The sequence below is a fragment of the Aegilops tauschii genome, chromosome 1 (assembly GCF_002575655.3).
Source record: "Aegilops tauschii subsp. strangulata cultivar AL8/78 chromosome 1, Aet v6.0, whole genome shotgun sequence".
Taxonomy (NCBI): Eukaryota; Viridiplantae; Streptophyta; class Magnoliopsida; order Poales; family Poaceae; genus Aegilops; species Aegilops tauschii.
The window spans coordinates 281,532,530-281,550,769 of NC_053035.3; positions in this window are offsets into that span (position 1 = coordinate 281,532,530).

The window sequence follows — 18,240 nt, forward strand, 5'->3', positions numbered from 1 at the left end:
TCTCGGTTAGACCGAAACGTTACGAAGGGAAACAGAGAGTTTGCAATCCCATCTCGGTGAGACCGAGATCCCTATCGGTGAGACCGAAAAGACTAGGGTTTCTGGCAGTGGCTATGTTAAATAAACTCGGTGGCGCCGGATGGATCAAATCGGTGGGGCCGAGTTTGACTTTTCGTTTGGGACATATGTGGATATGAGAAAGTGACTGAGGGCTTTGGAGCATATCACTAAGCACTTTGAGAAAGCAAGCCATTAAGCAACACCTCACCCCCTTTTAATAGTATTGGCTTTTCCTATGGACTCAATGTGATCTTGGATCACTAAAAGTAAAATGTATAGTCTTGGACTTTGAAGCTTGAGCCAATCTTTTGTCCTTAGTATTTTGAGGGGTCCACATTCCTTATCCATGCCATGCCAATCATTGAACTTTCCTGAAATATTTATCTTGTAATGGCATTAGTTCAATGAGCTATATGTTGTTAATCATTACCAAAACCACCCAGGGATAGTTGCACTTTCAGCGGGCCGGCCCATGAAAAGCCTATTAACGGCCTGTTCGCATATCGCCCATTTTACGGCTCGGTAACTCACGGCCCGTAGGGCCTTCCCGAAATCGGCCCAACAACGTCATGTGGGCCGTCGAATATAACACCGGCCCATTTCACTTTCGGCCCATGTATGACCCATGAAGTCTTTCGGCCCATATGAGGCCTTTCATATCTCTAGGCCCTTTAGTGGCCCACGGTGACTCTGGCCCATAATGACAGTAAATTCTTTGTACCCATTAACGGCCCATGATTCACATGGGCCGTTTCTAGCCCGTGTTAGCTTTTGGTCAGCCTGTGCAAAACCGAACTGAAACCATAAACCAAAACCGAAAAAAACCAAACCGAACCAAAATTTCGGTTTATTCAGTTTTCGGTTTCAGTTTCAGTTCCCAAATTTTGAAACCATTTGAAGTTTGGTTTTTTCGGTTAGAAACCGAACGGTTTTCGGTTAAACCGAAAAAACTGGAAGTACCTTCAGTGTGCAGAAAACAGTCAAAGCTTTGAGTAGAACACTTCACCCGCCCTTCATTTTAGAGCTCTCCGCCCACCGCTTCTTGCCTCCGCTCGCCGATGTGGGACTAAAGCACGCTTCCTTCTCTCCTAGCGACAGCATTCCCACCACGCGGTGCTTGTTTCATGTTTGGGCCTCCATTTTTCCAGCCCACACCGGTCTTGTTCAATTCTGTTGGGCCTAGCGTTTGATCTCCTGGCCTATGCGGTTGTTCTGTTCGCTACTGCTACTACACCACCAAACCAAAGCTACGTGACCCTAAAAAAAACCAAAGCTACGTTGTCTAAAAAAACCAACACTAGGATAGTACTTTCCTACTTAGTACTAGTACTTACCCTTAAAAAAACACAATGCTAGTGCACCACCGGTCATACGTACATACATATGCCATAGGCCAAATCATCTCTTCTGCCATCTAAATTCTAATGGTCTAATATACTACATACACTGTTCTCATACATCACAAGAAAAATATATACGCAGACCAAATCATGTACAAAAAAACCATGTGTCATTCAAAAATTCGCGTAAACTTTGGTTTTTTTGGTTATTACCGAAACCAAACCGAAAATAAATGGTTATTACCGAAACCAAACCGTATCTATGTATAAAACCGTATAAACCAAAGTATAAAAAACGTATAAACCAAAAACCATATAAACCGAACCGAATCAAACCGAAAAAACCGAACGCACACCCTGAGCTTTCGACCTACTGACGACCCATACGTTCTTGGGCTCCTTTCCGGCCCTTGATTACTTACGGCCTGTTACTAGCCTGTTCCCCTAATGGGCCAAATTTGGCCCATGGTTAGAATCGCCCGGTTTGTGGCCTGTTAACCCGTTGTGCCGTTTTAGCCCGTCCTATATTCTGGCCCATTAACAACCCGTTATGCATGTGACAAAATTAAGCCCTTGCTGTCTTTCGGCCTGTTAACGGCCCGTTACTTTGCTGGCCCGATACCAATTACGCCCATTTATGACCCATGTGGACCCATTTATCCGACGGCCCGAGGCCCATCGACTCTACGGTCGGTTGGAGGCCCATTTATCCGACGGCCCATAGGAGGCCCCTGGATCCTACGGCCTGTAGTAGGGTCAAGGTTACCACGGCCCGTATATGGCCCATAGTTGTTGCGGCCAGTAGCAAACCAGGGAAAAGAAGACTAGGAAATAAATAAGCCAGAAACTAACGCTAGGCTATTAAGGCGATTGCACAGATTACATCCATTGGGCATCAAAGTTTGCCACCAGTGCAAATATAGGGAACACCCTACACTATACAAATATGGCTTGCTGTTTTTCTTCAACCGGTGGCTGCATGTTAAGAACAAATTTTGTATCACAACAAAACAAATTACAACCATAAAGCAAAACGAAGGTTGGCATAAAAGATAACAGTCTGGCAGATAAATGCACCACCAGAAGTTCAGAAGCTCTGTTCATTTGACCTGACTGTTATGTTTTCATGCTATACTGTCTGATGGAGCACCATAACCTTCGCCTTCATTTCTCCTAGGCTCCTGAACAACATAGAAAATGTCTGATAGCCTGGTTTCAAAACCAGTTTCACAAACGGTCTCTGTTAGGGATTGGACTTGTGTCTGGAGCGCAGATATAACATTGTTTTGAGCCTGCATATCTTGATCATGAGGCAGTTTGGACGATATTGCCTTAACAACCAACCTAGTATTACGCAGGAACGTGCTTTTGGCACTGTTAATGGACATGTACTGACCCACTACACCAAGAGGTGACATTGCGGTTATAGTTGCCTCGTAACCTTCATAAGGTGGTGGTTCCACCATTTTTTCCGCAGGTTGCTGAAAAGTTGAGTTTTTACATTAGTAGTACCAGAATAGAAGATATTAAGGAGGCAGCAAAACCAAACAAAATAGCTTTGGTCTATATACAAAACTTATTCTGGTGAACCCGTGTAAAATATTAGTTGTATTTTACTGCAAAGTACATAATAAAACCATGTTCCAAACATATGACCATGTACCATGGCTAATGTATTGTCTATTTCTTCACATTATATTGACAGCTAAGGATAAAGAGACAAAGTTTATAATACGGTAAGTGCTACCTCTTGAGCACTGCGTTGGTTTTCCCTGAAGAGGAAGGGGTGATGCAGCAAAGTAGCGTAAGTATTTCCCTTGGTTTTTGAGAACTAAGGTATCAATCCAGTAGGAGGATATACGCAAGTACCTCGTACCTACACAAAACAAATAGCTCAACTCAACCAACGCGATTAGGGGTTGTCAATCCCTTCACGGTCACTTACGGGAGTGAGATCTGATAGATATGATAGGATAATATTTTTGGTATTTTTGATATAAAGATGCAAAGTAAAATAAAAGGCAAAGTAAAAAGGCAAAGCAATAATAAAGTGATGGAAGATTGATATGATGAGAATAGACCTGGGGGCCATAGGTTTCACTAGTCGCTTCTCTCAAGAGCATAAGTATTCTATGGTGGGTGAACAAATTACTATTGAGCAATTGACAGAATTGAGCATAGTTATGAGAGTATCTAGGTATGATCATGTATATAGGCATCACGTCCGAGACAAGTAAACCGACTCCTGCCTGCATCTACTACTATTACTCCACTCACCGACTGCTATCCAGCATGCATCTAGAGTATTAAGTTAATGAAAACAGAGTAACGCCTTAAGCAAGATGACATGATGTAGAGGGATAGATTCATGCAATATGATAAAAAACCCCATCTTGCTATCCTCGATGGCAACAATACAATACGTGCCTTGCTGCTCCTACTGTCACTGGGAAAGGACACCGCAAGATTGAACCCAAAGCTAAGCACTTCTCCCATTGCAAGAAGAACCAATCTAGTTGGCCAAACCAAACTGATAAATCAAAGAGACTTGCAAAGATAAGCAATCATACATAAAAGAATTCAGAGGAGATTCAAATATTGTTCATAGATAATCTTGATCATAAACCCACAATTCATCGGTCTCAACAAACACACTGCAAAAAGAAGATTACATCAAATAGATCTCCACAAGAGAGAGGGAGAACTTTGTATTGAGATCCAAAAAGAGAGAAGAAGCAATCTAGCTAATAACTATGGACCTGAAGGTCTGAGGTAAACTACTCACACTTCATGGGAGAGGCTATGGTGATGTAGAAGCCCTCCGTGATCAATGCCCCCTCCGGCGGAGCACCGGAAAAGGCCCCAAGATGGGATCTCGTGGATACAGAAAGTTGCGGCGGTGGAATTAGGTTTTTGGCTCCGTATCTGGTCGTTCGGGGGTCCGTAGGTATATATAGGAGGAAGAAGTACGTCGGTGGAGCAAAGAGGGGCCCACGAGGCAGGGGGGCGCGCCGTCCACCCTCGTGGCCGCCTCCTTTCTTTCTTGACGTGGGGTCCAAGTCTCCTGGATCATATTTGGTGAGAAAATCACGTTCCCGAAGGTTTCATTCCGTTTGGACTCCGTTTGATATTCCGTCTCTTCGAAACACTGAAATAGGCAAAAAAGAGCAAATCTGGGCCGGGCCTCCGGTTAATAGGTTAGTCCCAAAAGTAATATAAAAGTGGATAATAAAGCCCAGTATAGTCCAAAACAGTAGATAATATAGCATGGAGTAATCAAAAATTATAGATACGTTGGAGACATATCAGGCATCCCCAAGCTTAATTCCTGCTCGTCCTCGAGTAGGTAAATGATAGAAAGAATTTTTGATGCGGAGTGCTACTTGGCATAATTTCAATGTAACTCTTCTTAATTGTGGTATGAATATTCAGATCCGAAAGATTCAAGACAAAAGTTTATATTGACATAAAAATAATAATACTTCAAGCATACTAATAAAGCAATCATGTCTTCTCAAAATAACATGGCCAAAGAAAGTTATCCCTACAAGATCATATAGTCTGGCTATGCTCTATCTCCACCACACAAAGTATTTAAATCATGCACAACCCCGATGACAAGCCAAGCAATTGTTTCATACTTTAGAATTTTCAAACTTTTTCAATCTTCACGCAATACATGAGTGTGAGCCATGGATATAGCACTATATGTGGAATAGAATGGTGGTTGTGGAGAAGACAAAAAGGGAGAAGATAGTCTCACATTAACTAGGCGTATCAACAGGATATGGAGATGCCCATCAATAGATATCAATGTGAGTGAGTAGGGATTGCCATGCAACGGATGCACTAGAGCTATAAGTATATGAAAGCTCAACAAAAAGAAACTGAGTGGGTGTGCATCCAACTTGCTTGCTCACGAAGACCTAGGGCAATTTGAGGAAGCCCATCATTGGAATATACAAGCCAAGTTCTATAATGAAAAATTCCCACTAGTATATGAAAGTGACAAAATGAGAGACTCTCTATCATGAAGATCATGGTGCTACTTTGAAGCACAAGTGTGGTAAGAGGATAGTAACATTGTCCCTTCTCTCTTTTTCTCTCATTTTTTAGATTTTTTTAGTTTTTTTCTTTTTGGGCCTTTTATCTTTTTTTATGGCCTCTTTTTTTATTATTATTTTTGTTCGGAGTCTCATCCCGACTTGTGGGGGAATCATAGTCTCCATCATCCTTTCCTCACTTGGGACAATGCTCTAAAAATGAAGATCATCACACTTTAATTTTTCTTACAACTCAATAATTACAACTCGATACTTAGAACAAAATATGACTCTATATGAATGCCTCCGGCGGTGTACCGGGATATGCAATGAATCATGAGTGACATGTATGAAAGAATTATGAACGGTGGCTTTTCCACAAATACGATGTCAACTACATGATCATGCTAGCAATATGACAATGATGGAGCGTGTCATAATAAACGAGATGGTGGAAAGTTGCATGGCAGTATATCTCGGAATGGCTATGGAAATGCCATGATAGGTAGGTATGGTGGCTCTTTTGAGGAAGATATATGGTGGGTGTATGATACCGGCAAAAAAGTGCGCGGTATTAGAGAGGCTAGCAATGGTGGAAGGATGGGAAAGTGCGTATAATCCATGGACTCAACATTAGTCATAAAGAACTCATATACTTATTGCAAAAATCTAGAAGTCATCAAAGCAAAGTATTACGCGCATGCTCCTAGGGGGATAGATTGGTAGGAAAAGACCATCGCTCATCCCCGACCGCCACTCATAAGGAAGACAATAAATAAATAAATCATGCTCCGACTTCATCACATAACGGTTCACCATACGTGCATGCTACGGGAATCACAAACTTTAATACAAGTATTTCTCAAATTCACAACTACTCAACTAGCATGACTCTAATATCACCATCCTCATATCTCAAAACAATTATGAAGCATCAAACTTTTCTTAGTATTCAACGCACTCAAAAGAAAGATTCACAAATCTTGAATACCAAGTATATTAAGATTATTTAAGCAATTTACCATGCTATTTAAGACTCTCAAAATAATCTAAGTGAAGCATGAGAGATCAATAGTTTCTTTAAAACAAATCCACCACCGTGCTCTAAAAGATATAAGTGAAGCACTAGAGCATAAATACATAGCTCAAAAAAGTATAAGTGAAGTTCAAGAGCAAAACTATATAGCTCAAAAGATATAAGTGAAGCACATAGAGTATTCTAGCAAATTCCAATTCATGTATGGCTCTCTCAAAAGGTGTGTATGATACGTCCATTTTGCATCATGCTTTTATATCAATATTTATTGCATTATGGGCTGTTATTGCACGTTATATCACAATACTTATGGCTATTCTCTCCTATTTTACAAGGTTTACATAAGAAGGGAGAATGCCGGCAGCTGGAATTCTGGGCTGGAAAAGGAGCAAATATTGGAGGCCTATTCTGCACAACTCCAAATGTCCTGAAACTCCACGGAATATCTTATATTAAATAATGAAAAATCCTCGCCAAAGATGAAGGCCAGGGGGCCCACCACCTGTCCACGAGGGTGGGGGGCGCACCCCACCCCCCTGGGCGCGGCCCCTACCTCGTGGGCCCCCTGGTGGCTTTCCGATGCCCATATTCTTCCATATGAAGTCTTTCGGGAGGAAAAAAATCAGATAGAACCATTCGGGACGAAACTCCGGCGCCACGAGGCGGAACCTTGGCGGAACCAATCTAGGGCTCCGGCAGAGCTGTTCTGCCGGGGAAACTTCCCTCCGGGAGGGGGAAGTCATCGCCATCATCATCACCAACGCTCCTCTCATCGGGAGAGGGCAATCTCCATCAACATCTTCATCAGCACCATCTCCTCTCAAAACCCTAGTTCATCTCTTGTATCCAATTCTTGTCTCCAAGTCCGGGATTGGTGCTAGTAGGTTGCTAGTAGTGTTAATTACTCCTTGTAGTTGATGCTAGTTGGTTTATTTGGTGGAAGATTATATGTTCAGATCCTATATGCATATTATTACCCCTCTGATTATGAACATGAATATGCTTTGTGAGTAGTTACGTTTGTTCCTGAGGACAAGGGAGAAGTCTTGCTATTAGTAGTCATGTGAATTTGGTATTCGTTCGATATTTTGATGAGATGTATGTTGTCTAGCCTCTAGTGGTGTTATGTGAACGTCGACTACATAACACTTCACCATTATTTGGGCCTAGAGGAAGGCATTGGGAAGTAATAATTAGATGATGGGTTGCTAGAGTGACAGAAGCTTAAACCCTAGTTTATGCGTTGCTTCGTAAGGGGCTGATTTGGATCCATATGTTTCATCCTATGGTTAGGTTTACCTTAATACTTTTGTTGTAGTTGCGGATGCTTGCAATAGAGGTTAATCATAAGTGCGATGCTTGTTCAAGTAAGAACAGCACCCAAGCACCGGTCCACCCACATATCAAATTATCAAAGTACCGAACGCGAATCATATGAACGTGATGAAAACTAGCTTGACGATATTCCCATGTGTCCTCGGGAGCGCTTTTCCTTATATAAGAGTTTGTCCAGGATTTTCCTTTGCTAAAAAGGATTGGGCCACCTTGCTGCACTTTATTTACTTTTGTTACTTGTTGCTCGTTACCAATTATCTTATCACAAAACTATCTGTTACCACTTATTTCAGTACTTGCAGAGAATACCTTGCTGAAAACCGCTTATCATTTCCTCTGCTCCTCGTTGGGTTCGACACTCTTACTTATCGAAAGGACTACGATAGATCCCCTATACTTGTGGGTCATCAAGACTCTTTTCTGGCACCGTTGCCGGGGAGTGAAGCGCCTTTGGTAGGTGGAATTTGGTAAGGAAAAATGTATATAGTGTGCTGAAATTTACTGTCACTTGTTACTATGGAAACTAATCCTCTGAGGGGCTTGTTCGGGGTATCTTCACCCCGACCAGTAGAGCTAAGAGTTTCTCCTCAACCTAATGAACCTACTGAATATGAAGATGTTCCTTTTGAAGTTCCTTCGGGTATGTTCGAAAAACTGCTAGCTAATACTTTTACAGGAGATGGAACAAAGCATCCAGATGAGCACCTTATATATGTGGATGAAGTTTGTGGATTATTTAAGCTTGCAGGTATACCCAATGATGTTGTTAAGAAGAAGGTCTTCCCTTTATCTTTGAAGGCAGACACATTGACATGGTATAGGCTATGTGATGATACGAGATCTTGGAATTGTAAAAGAGTGAAATTGGAATTTCATCAGAAGTACTACCCTATGCATCTTGTTCATCGTGATCGCAATTATATATATAATTTTTGGCCTCGCGAAGGAGAAAGCATCGCTCAAGCTTGGGGGAGGCTTAAATCAATGTTATATTCATGCCCCAATCATGAGCTCTCAAAAGAAATAATTCTTCAAAGTTTTTATGCTCGGCTTTCTGAAAATAATCGCACCATGCTCGATACTTCTTGTGCTGGCTCTTTTATGATGAAGACTATTGAATTCAGATGGAACTTATTGGATAGAATTAAACGCAACTCTGAAGATTGGGACCTCGACGAAGGTAAGGAGTTAGGTATGACAGCTAAGTTTGATTGTGTTAAATCTTTTATGGATACCGATATTTTCCGTAAATTTAGCACTAAATATGGCCTTGACTTCGATATAGTAGCTTCTTTCTGTGAATCATTTGCCGCTTATGTTGATCTCCCTAAGGAGAAGTGGTTTAAATATCATCTCCCATAGAAGTAAAAGTAGCCACACCCACTAAAGTTGAAGAAAAGACTGTCACTTATAATGATCCTATTGTTCCTACTTCTTATGTTGAGAAACCACCTTTCCTTGTTAGAATAAAGGATCATGCTAAAGCTTCAACTGTGGTTCGTAAAAGCAATATTAGAACTTATACACCCCCTGAACAAGTTAAAGTTGAACCTAATGTTGCTATTGTTAAAGATCTCTTGTCTGATAATATTGATGGGCATGTTATACAATTCAGTGGTGAAACTGCTAGAATTGCTAAACCTAGTGATAAATATAAACATGCACCTGTTGTAGGAGTGCCTATTATTTCTGTTAAAATAGGAGATCATTGTTATCATGGCTTATGTGATATGGGTGCTAGTGCTAGTGTTATACCTCGTGACTTATATAAAGAAATTATGCATGAAATTGCACCTGCTGAGATGGAAGATATTGATGTTACTATTAAGCTTGCTAATAGAGATACCATCTCACCCATTGGGATTGTTAGAGACGTTGAAGTCTTGTGTGGGAAAACTAAATATCCTGCTGATTTTCTTGTTCTTGCCTCTCCACAAGATAGCTTTTGTCCCATTATATTTGGTAGACCTTTCTTGAATACTGTCAATGCTAAGATAGACTGTGAAAAGAATGTTGTTACTGTTGGCTTGGATGAGATGACTCATGAGTTTAATTTTTCTAAGTTTAGTAGACAACATCGTGAAGAAGAATTGCCTAGTAAGGATGAAATTATTGGTCTTGCTTCTATTGCCGTACCTCCTAGTGATCCTTTAGAACAATATTTGCTAGACCATGAAAATGATATGTTCATGAATGAAAGAAGGGAAATAGATGAAGTATTCTTTAAACAGGAACCTATTCTGAAACACAATTTGCCTGTTGAAATCTTAGGGGATCCACCTCCACCCAAGGGTGATCCCGTGTTTGAGCTTAAACCGTTACCTGATAATCTTAAATATGCTTATCTTGATGAAAAGAAGATATATCCTGTTATTATTAGTGCTAACCTTTCAGAGCATGAAGAAGAGAGATTATTGAAAACTCTGAAGAAACACCGTGCTGCTATTGGATATACACTTGATGATCTTAAGGGCATTAGTCCCACTCTATGCCAACATAAAATAAATTTGGAAGAAGATGCCAAACCAGTTTGTGATCATCAACGAAGACTGAATCCTAAAATGAAAGAAGTGGTAAGAAAAGAAATACTAAAGCTTCTGGAAGCTGGTATAATTTATCCCGTTGCTGATAGTCAGTGGGTAAGTCCTGTTCATCGTGTCCCTAAGAAGGGAGGTGTTACTGTTGTTCCTAATGATAAAGATGAATTGATTCCACAAAGAATTATTACTGGTTATAGGATGGTAATTGATTTCCGCAAATTAAATAAAGCTACTAAGAAAGATCATTACCCCTTGCCTTTTATCGATCAAATGCTAGAAAGATTATGCAAACATACACACTATTGCTTTCTAGATGGTTATTCTGGATTCTCTCAAATACCTGTGTCTGCTAAAGACCAATCTAAGACTACTTTTACATGCCCTTTTGGTACTTTTACTTATAGACGTATGCCTTTTGGTTTATGTAATGCACCTGCTACCTTTGAAAGATGCATGATGGCTATATTCTCTGACTTTTGTGAAAAGATATGTGAGGTTTTCATGGACGACTTTTCCGTCTATGGATCCTCTTTTGATGATTACTTGAGCAATCTTGATCGAGTTTTGCAGACATGTGAAGAAAATAATCTTGTCTTGAATTGGGAAAAGTGCCACTTTATGGTTAATGAAGGTATTGTCTTGGGGCACAAAGTTTCTGAAAGAGGTATTGAAGTTGATAAAGCCAAGGTTGACGCTATTGAAAAGATGCCATGTCCCAAGGACATTAAAGGTATAAGAAGTTTCCTTGGTCACGCCGGTTTTTATAGGAGGTTCATTAAGGACTTTTCCAAAATCTCTCGGCCTCTGACTAATTTATTACAAAAAGATATACCGTTTGTCTTTGATGATGATTGTGTAGAAGCATTTGAAATACTTAAGAAAGCATTGAGCTCTGCACCTATTGTTCAGCCACCTGATTGGAATTTACCCTTTGAAATTATGTGTGATGCTAGAGATTATGCTGTAGGTGCTGTTCTAGGGCAAAGAGTTGATAAGAAACTAAATGTTATTCATTATTCTAGTAAGACTCTAGACAATGCTCAAAGAAATTATGCTACTACTGAAAAGGAATTCTTAGCAGTTGTATTTGCTTGTGATAAGTTCAGACCTTATATTGTTGATTCTAAAGTAACTATTCACACTGATCATGCTGCTATTAAATATCTTATGGAAAAGAAAGATGCTAAACCTAGACTTATTAGATGGGTTCTCTTGCTACAAGAATTTGATTTGCATATTGTTGATAGAAAAGGAGCTGAGAACCCCGTTGTAGACAACTTGTCTAGGTTAGAAAATATTCTTGATGACCCACCACCTATTGATGATAGCTTTCCGGATGAACAATTAAATGTTATAAGTACTTCTCGTAGTACTCCATGGTATGCTGATTATGCCAATTATATTGTTGCTAAATTTATACCACCTAGTTTCACATACCAGCAAAAGAGAAAGTTTTTCTATGATCCGAGACATTACTTTTGGGATGACCCACATCTTTATAAAGGAGTAGATGGTGTTATTAGACGTTGTGTGCCCGAGCATGAACAGGAACAAATCCTACGCAAGTGTCACTCCGAAGCTTATGGAGGGCACCACGCTGGAGATAGAACTGCACATAAGGTATTGTAATCCGGTTTTTATTGGCCTACACTCTTCAAAGATGCCCGTAAGTTTGTCGTATCTTGTGATGAATGTCAAAGGATAGGCAATATTAGTAGACGTCAAGAAATGCCTATGAATTATTCACTTGTTATTGAATCGTTTGATGTTTGGGGCTTTGATTATATGGGACCTTTTCCTACCTCCAATGGATATACACATATTTTAGTTGCTGTTGATTACGTTACTAAGTGGGTAGAAGCTATTCCAACTAGTAGTGCTGATCATAACACCTCTATTAAAATGCTTAAAGAAGTTATTTTCCTGAGGTTTGGAGTCCCTAGATATTTAATGACTGATGGTGGTTCACATTTTATTCATGGTGCTTTCCGTAAAATGCTTGCTAAATATGATGTTAATCATAGAATTGCATCTCCCTATCATCCTCAGTCTAGTGGTCAAGTAGAATTGAGTAATAGAGAACTCAAATTAATTTTGCAAAAGACTGTCAATAGGTCTAGAATGAATTGGACCAAGAAACTTGATGATGCATTATGGGCCTATAGAACTGCATATAAAAATCCTATGGGTGTGTCTCTGTAACACCCCGCATGTAACTTGCCATATTTGTAACTCCGACTCTTGCCATTTTCGGCTATGTGTTATGATTTTCCCTCCGTTGTCGGGTTTTGTCTTTTGTTTTATATTTTGTTCATGTCATGCTTTTCATATCATGTCATCATGTGCATTGCATTTGCATACGTGTTCGTCTCATGCATCCGAGCTTTTTCCCCGTTGTCCGTTTTGCAATCCGGCGCTCCCATCTCCTCCGGTGCTTCTCTCTAGTTTTCTTTCGTGTGCGGGTGTCAAACTTTCTCGGAATGGACCGAGGCTTGTGAAGTGGCCTTTATATACCACCCGGAAACCACCGGTCAAGTTTCGTTCCATTTGGAGGTCGTTTGGTACTCTAACGGTTAACCGGACATCCGCAAAGTCCATTTGAGTGTCTAGAAAAACCCCCCCTCAAAACCAGCCTAAAACCCACCAAACTCTCTTCCATGCTCTAGGTCGTTCGATCATGATCGTGTGGGCGAAAACCGCACCTCATTTGGAGCCTCCTAGCTCCCTCTACCTATAAATATGTGGGCATCCCGAAATACATTCGCAGTCTCCGGAAACCCTAAAAATCCCCTCTCCGCGGGCGGACGCGTCCAGCGCCCGCCGGACAAACGCGCCGCCGTGCCCGGCCAATCACAGGCCGCCATGTCACGGGCCGTACCCCGCCGCCGCAGCGGCCCGGGCAGCCCGCCGCGGGCCCTCCAGGCCCGCCTCCTCCCGCGCCGCCGCTCGGGCCCCGCGCCCGCGCTGCCGCCGCCTTGCTCGCCGCCGCCGCAGCCATCGCCGGCCGGTCCCGCCGCGGCTCGCCGCGCTCGCCGGCACCCGTGCCCGCCGGCCACCGCGCGCCCTCGCCGCCGGGGCCCTCTCCGCCCGGCGCCTCCTCTCCCCCACCGCGCCGGCGCCGCTCCCTCCTCCCCTCCGGCGACAGCTCCGGCCACCGCGCGCCGAACCCCGTCGAGCGAGCTCTCTCCCGATCCAGATCCGTTCGGTACAGTGGCGTTGACTTTTCCCCGACCCCCCTTTTTTTCTCTAAGTCATTGAATTTCAACAGCATGTGCACTTGTTCGTGATGCCGTAACTCCATGCATGTAGCTCCGATTCAAGCGTGTAATATGTCAAATTGTTCGTCTCATGATGCTCTTCATTTTGTTCAATTGCACCATGTTCATCATCTTGATGCCCAAATCTCTGTTGGAAGAGGGCTAGTTGCTGTTATTCTCTGGTTCTTATCAGAACTTGGAGATTTGTCATTTTTGTATCATTAAATCTGTGCATCTTTTGGGCATGAGCTCTACATGTGTTTTGAAGTATGCCATGCCATCTTTCCAGTGGTGTAGTCCATGTATTTTTGTGATCTCTTTGGTGACTAGCACAAGCATGCAAAGTAGGCCCCGTGATATTTCTGATTTCAGGGACTTGGTGATTTCTCTAAGGCCTTGTCTGCTGTTATTTTGTTGCCATGTAAACTTGACGCTACAGAGAGATCCATGCATATTTTGGAGATGTTCAGTAAGAATGTTTTGTAGATATAGTTGTAGTTGATCCATTCCTGCCTTTGTTTGCAATTATGGAGTGCCATAGCATGACTCAATCTTGCTCTACTTTTGCTATAGAATATTTCTGGCAGATTCTTAACATGATATGCAATTTTGCCAAGATTAATGTAGTTGATCCATACATGCTATGCTTGTGTTATTGCCATGGTTGGCTTCAGAAACATGCCATCTTGCTGTAGGTATGCTTGGTTTGTCATGCATTTCTCTGTAGTGAGTGCGTCAAGCTCACAAAGAGGCCTACTTATTATTATTTCTGCCATGCTCTGTTTTCTGCTAAGTCTGAAACCTGATAACGAAACTTGCTATGTTTACATGCTTTCCATCATATCTTCTGATCCTTTTTGGCTTATGGTCTGTAAGGAACTTTTGTCATATGAATTTAGTAGAACACTGCCATGCCTTGTTTTGCTATGTTAATTTCCTGTAGCATGTTGATTTCGTGCTCTGAACATTGCTACCTGATGCTGTTTTCTGCCATGTCCAGTTTTTCACCAAGTCTGTGAACCTGTTATCTTTTGCACTTTTGCCATGCTTGTTTGAGCTTGATATGTTGTGATCTAGCCGTAGCTCAGTGTTCATCTTTTGTCAAGCATCTCCTTTAGATTACTTTCATATGCTTTGTTGCTATGTTGGGGTGCTGTAACATTGTTGTTTGTTGCATTTTAAGTGCTATCATGCTGTTAATCGCAGATTCGTGTCATTCGGGTTTTGCTTGCCATTTGCAAACCGTGCATCCGATTCCGGTGATCTTTATATCGATTTTGACCGAAATCATCTCATCTTTCCAGTGGCATGCTTGGTTTGCCAAGTTACTGCCATGTTCATCATTTTCCTTCCGGAGCACGCATATGCATCGCATATCATATCTCGCATATCATACATGTTTTGCATCATGTTGCTTGTGCTTTTCTCGTGGTTGATTGTGGTTCCGTTTTCTTGTGTTCTTGTCTTGGGTAGAGCCGGGAGACGAGTTCGTGAACGAGGAACCTGTTGAGTACGCTTACGAGGATCAAGCTTTCGACAACTCTGAGAACCTTGCAGGCAAGATGACCACCCCTCGAAATCACTTCTATCTTTGCTTTGCTAGTTGTTCGCTCTATTGCCATGCTCCGCTACCTATCACTTGCTATATCATGTCTCCCAAATTGCCATGTCAGCCTCTAACCATCCTTTCCTAGCAAACCGTTGTTTGGCTAAGTTACCGCTTTTGCTCAGCCCCTCTTATAGCGTTGCTAGTTGCAGGTGAAGTTGAAGTTTGTTCCATGTCGGAACATGGATATGTTGGGATATCACAATATCTCTTATTTAATTAATGCATCTATATATATTTGGTAAAGGGTGGAAGGCTCGGCCTTATGCCTGGTGTTTTGTTCCACTCTTGCCGCCCTAGTTACTGATATACCGGGATTATGTTCCTTGAGTTTGCGTTCCTTACGCGGTCGGGTGATTTATGGGACCCCCTTGACAGTTCGCCTTGAATAAAACTCCTCCAGCAAGGCCCAACCTTGGTTTTACCATTTGCGACCTATGCCTTTTCCCCCGGGTTTTCTAGAGCCCGAGGGTCATCTTTATTTAAACCCCCGGGCCAGTGCTCCTCTGAGTATTGGTCCAAACTGTCAGTCGCCGGTGGCCACCAGGGGCAACTCTGGGCTGGCCTATCGGAAGCTTGGACAATCCGGTGTGCCCTGAGAATGAGATATGTGCAGCTCCTATCGGGATTTGTCGGCACATTCGGGCGGCTTTGCTGGTCTTGTTTTACCATTGTCGAAATGTCTTGTAAACCGGGATTCCGAGACTGATCGGGTCTTTCCGGGAGAAGGTTTATCCTTCGTTGACCGTGAGAGCTTATGATGGGCTAAGTTGGGACACCCCTGCAGGGTATTATCTTTCGAAAGCCGTGCCCGCGGTTGTGAGGCAGATGGGAATTTGTTAATATCCGGTTGTAGATAACTTGTCACTTGACCCAATTAAAATACATCAACTGCGTGTGTAGCCGTGATGGTCTCTTCTCGGCGGAGTCTGGGAAGTGAACACGGTCTGTGTTATGCATGACGTAAGTAGGTGTTCAGGATCACTTCTTGGTCATTGCTAGATGACGTCCGTTCCGTTGCTTCTCTTCTCGCTCTCATTTGCGCATGTTGGCCACCATATATGCTTATTGCCGCTGCAGCTCCACCTCTTTGCACCTCCCTTTCCTATAAGCTTAAATAGTATTGATCTCGCGGGTGTGAGATTGCTGAGTCCCTGTGACTCACAGATTCTACCAAAACAGTTGCAGGTGCCGACGATGCCAGTGCAGATGATGGCGTCAATCTCAAGTGGGAGTTCGACGAGGAACCTGGTCGTTACTATGTGTCTTTTCCTGATGATCAGTAGTGGAGCCCAGTTGGGACGATCGGGGATCTAGCATTTGGGGTTGTCTTATTTTCATCTGGATTTTGACCGTAGTCGGTCTATATGTTTGTATTTTGGATGATGTATGAATTATATTTATGTATTGTGTGAAGTGGCGATTGTAAGCCAACTCTTTATCCCATTCTTGTTCATTACATGGGATTGTGTGAAGATGACCCTTCTTGCGACAAAACCACTATGCGGTTATGCCTCTAAGTCGTGCCTCGACACGTGGGAGATATAGCCGCATCGTGGGCGTTACAAGTTGGTAATCAGAGCCTTCCCCGACTTAGGAGCCCCCTGCTTGATCGAATTGCTGGCGTTGTTGAGTCTAGAACAAAAATGTTTTGAGTCTTAGGATTATATATATCGGAGAGTAGGATTCTTTTTACTCCTCAGTCCCTTCATCGCTCTGGTGAGGTCTCCTGACGTAGAAGTTTTTACTATTCTCTCCTAAAATTTCACTAAATTTTTTTTAGGGGTATCTTGGAATCGTTCCGATGGTTTTGTGACGAGAACATTGTTCTTGGTGCCTCCTGATATTTAGGGGTTGTGGCAGTGTCCCGGGGAGTTGAGCTCCGAGGTGTTGTCGTCACAATTTTATCGTTGCAGTTCTGGAATACCTGAGTTTCGCCGACATCGAAATCTCTTTTATGCAGTTGTTGGTGAGATCACCTCGACGCCACCCAGTACTGGGGCGGGAGTTCGGGAGTATTGCCATAACTTGTATAACGGATGTTTTTCGAAGGTTGAGGTAAACGATTTCCGAAGGTTTCTTGGTTATGTGTTGACGGATGGATACAGCTGGATCTAGGGATTGCTAGTTTGGGTGATATATTTTGTGTCCCCTGTATCCCCTACACCAGATTGCATAACCAGAAAGTTTCGGGAGTTTATAAGTGGGAATTCAAGTAGCCTTAGGTTATCTTTCCGAGAGACGCATGATATGAGATTGGGGTTCGACGTCTAGTGGTCCGCCTGTACACGGTTGATTTTACAGTGGTCTCGTAGTGTCTTAAAGAGTCCATGGCTATGCCGACTCGGGGACGCTTCGTATGTCATGTGCACAGCCTTGTACATGATGGTGCTGTACGATTGAGCCCGTGTGGGCCCCACCACAAAAACTTCGGACGAAAGATCTATCATATGTTTGTTCCGGCTTATTTTGCAAGCCAATACTTTGTTTTATTTTGTATTGTGGTATTCGAGTTGCTTCGAATTCATATGTTCATTCCATATCTTTTTCTAAGTGGCTTCTCAACTTATGGAAGTGTGATGATTTACTATGGAATTCATTCGTTCATCTTCGTTCGAATGTTTTTTGTGAAGACTATATGTTGCAATTTCTATCCGTTGATTCTACTTACCTATTTGTCTATCAAGATGCTAACGGATGTCACCCTCTTCAGGATGGCTCCGCCAACGCGTCAGAATCCGGATCGCAATGAAGGGAGTCAAGCGAACCCTCCGCCACCACCTCCACCTCCGAAGGCATGGCAATGAATCATGGCAGCCACCAACGCCAATGCTCAGATGATTCTGCAACTCTTGCAAGAACGTACTCTAGGGCAAGGCAATCAAGGCAATCAAGGTCAAGGCAACAATCAGTTTCACTTTGCCACTCTCAACCAGTTTCTCGCAAATCAGCCCAAGTCTTTCAGCTACTGTGCCGAGGCCACGGATGCCGATGATTGGCTCGTGGACATCAACAAGCATTTT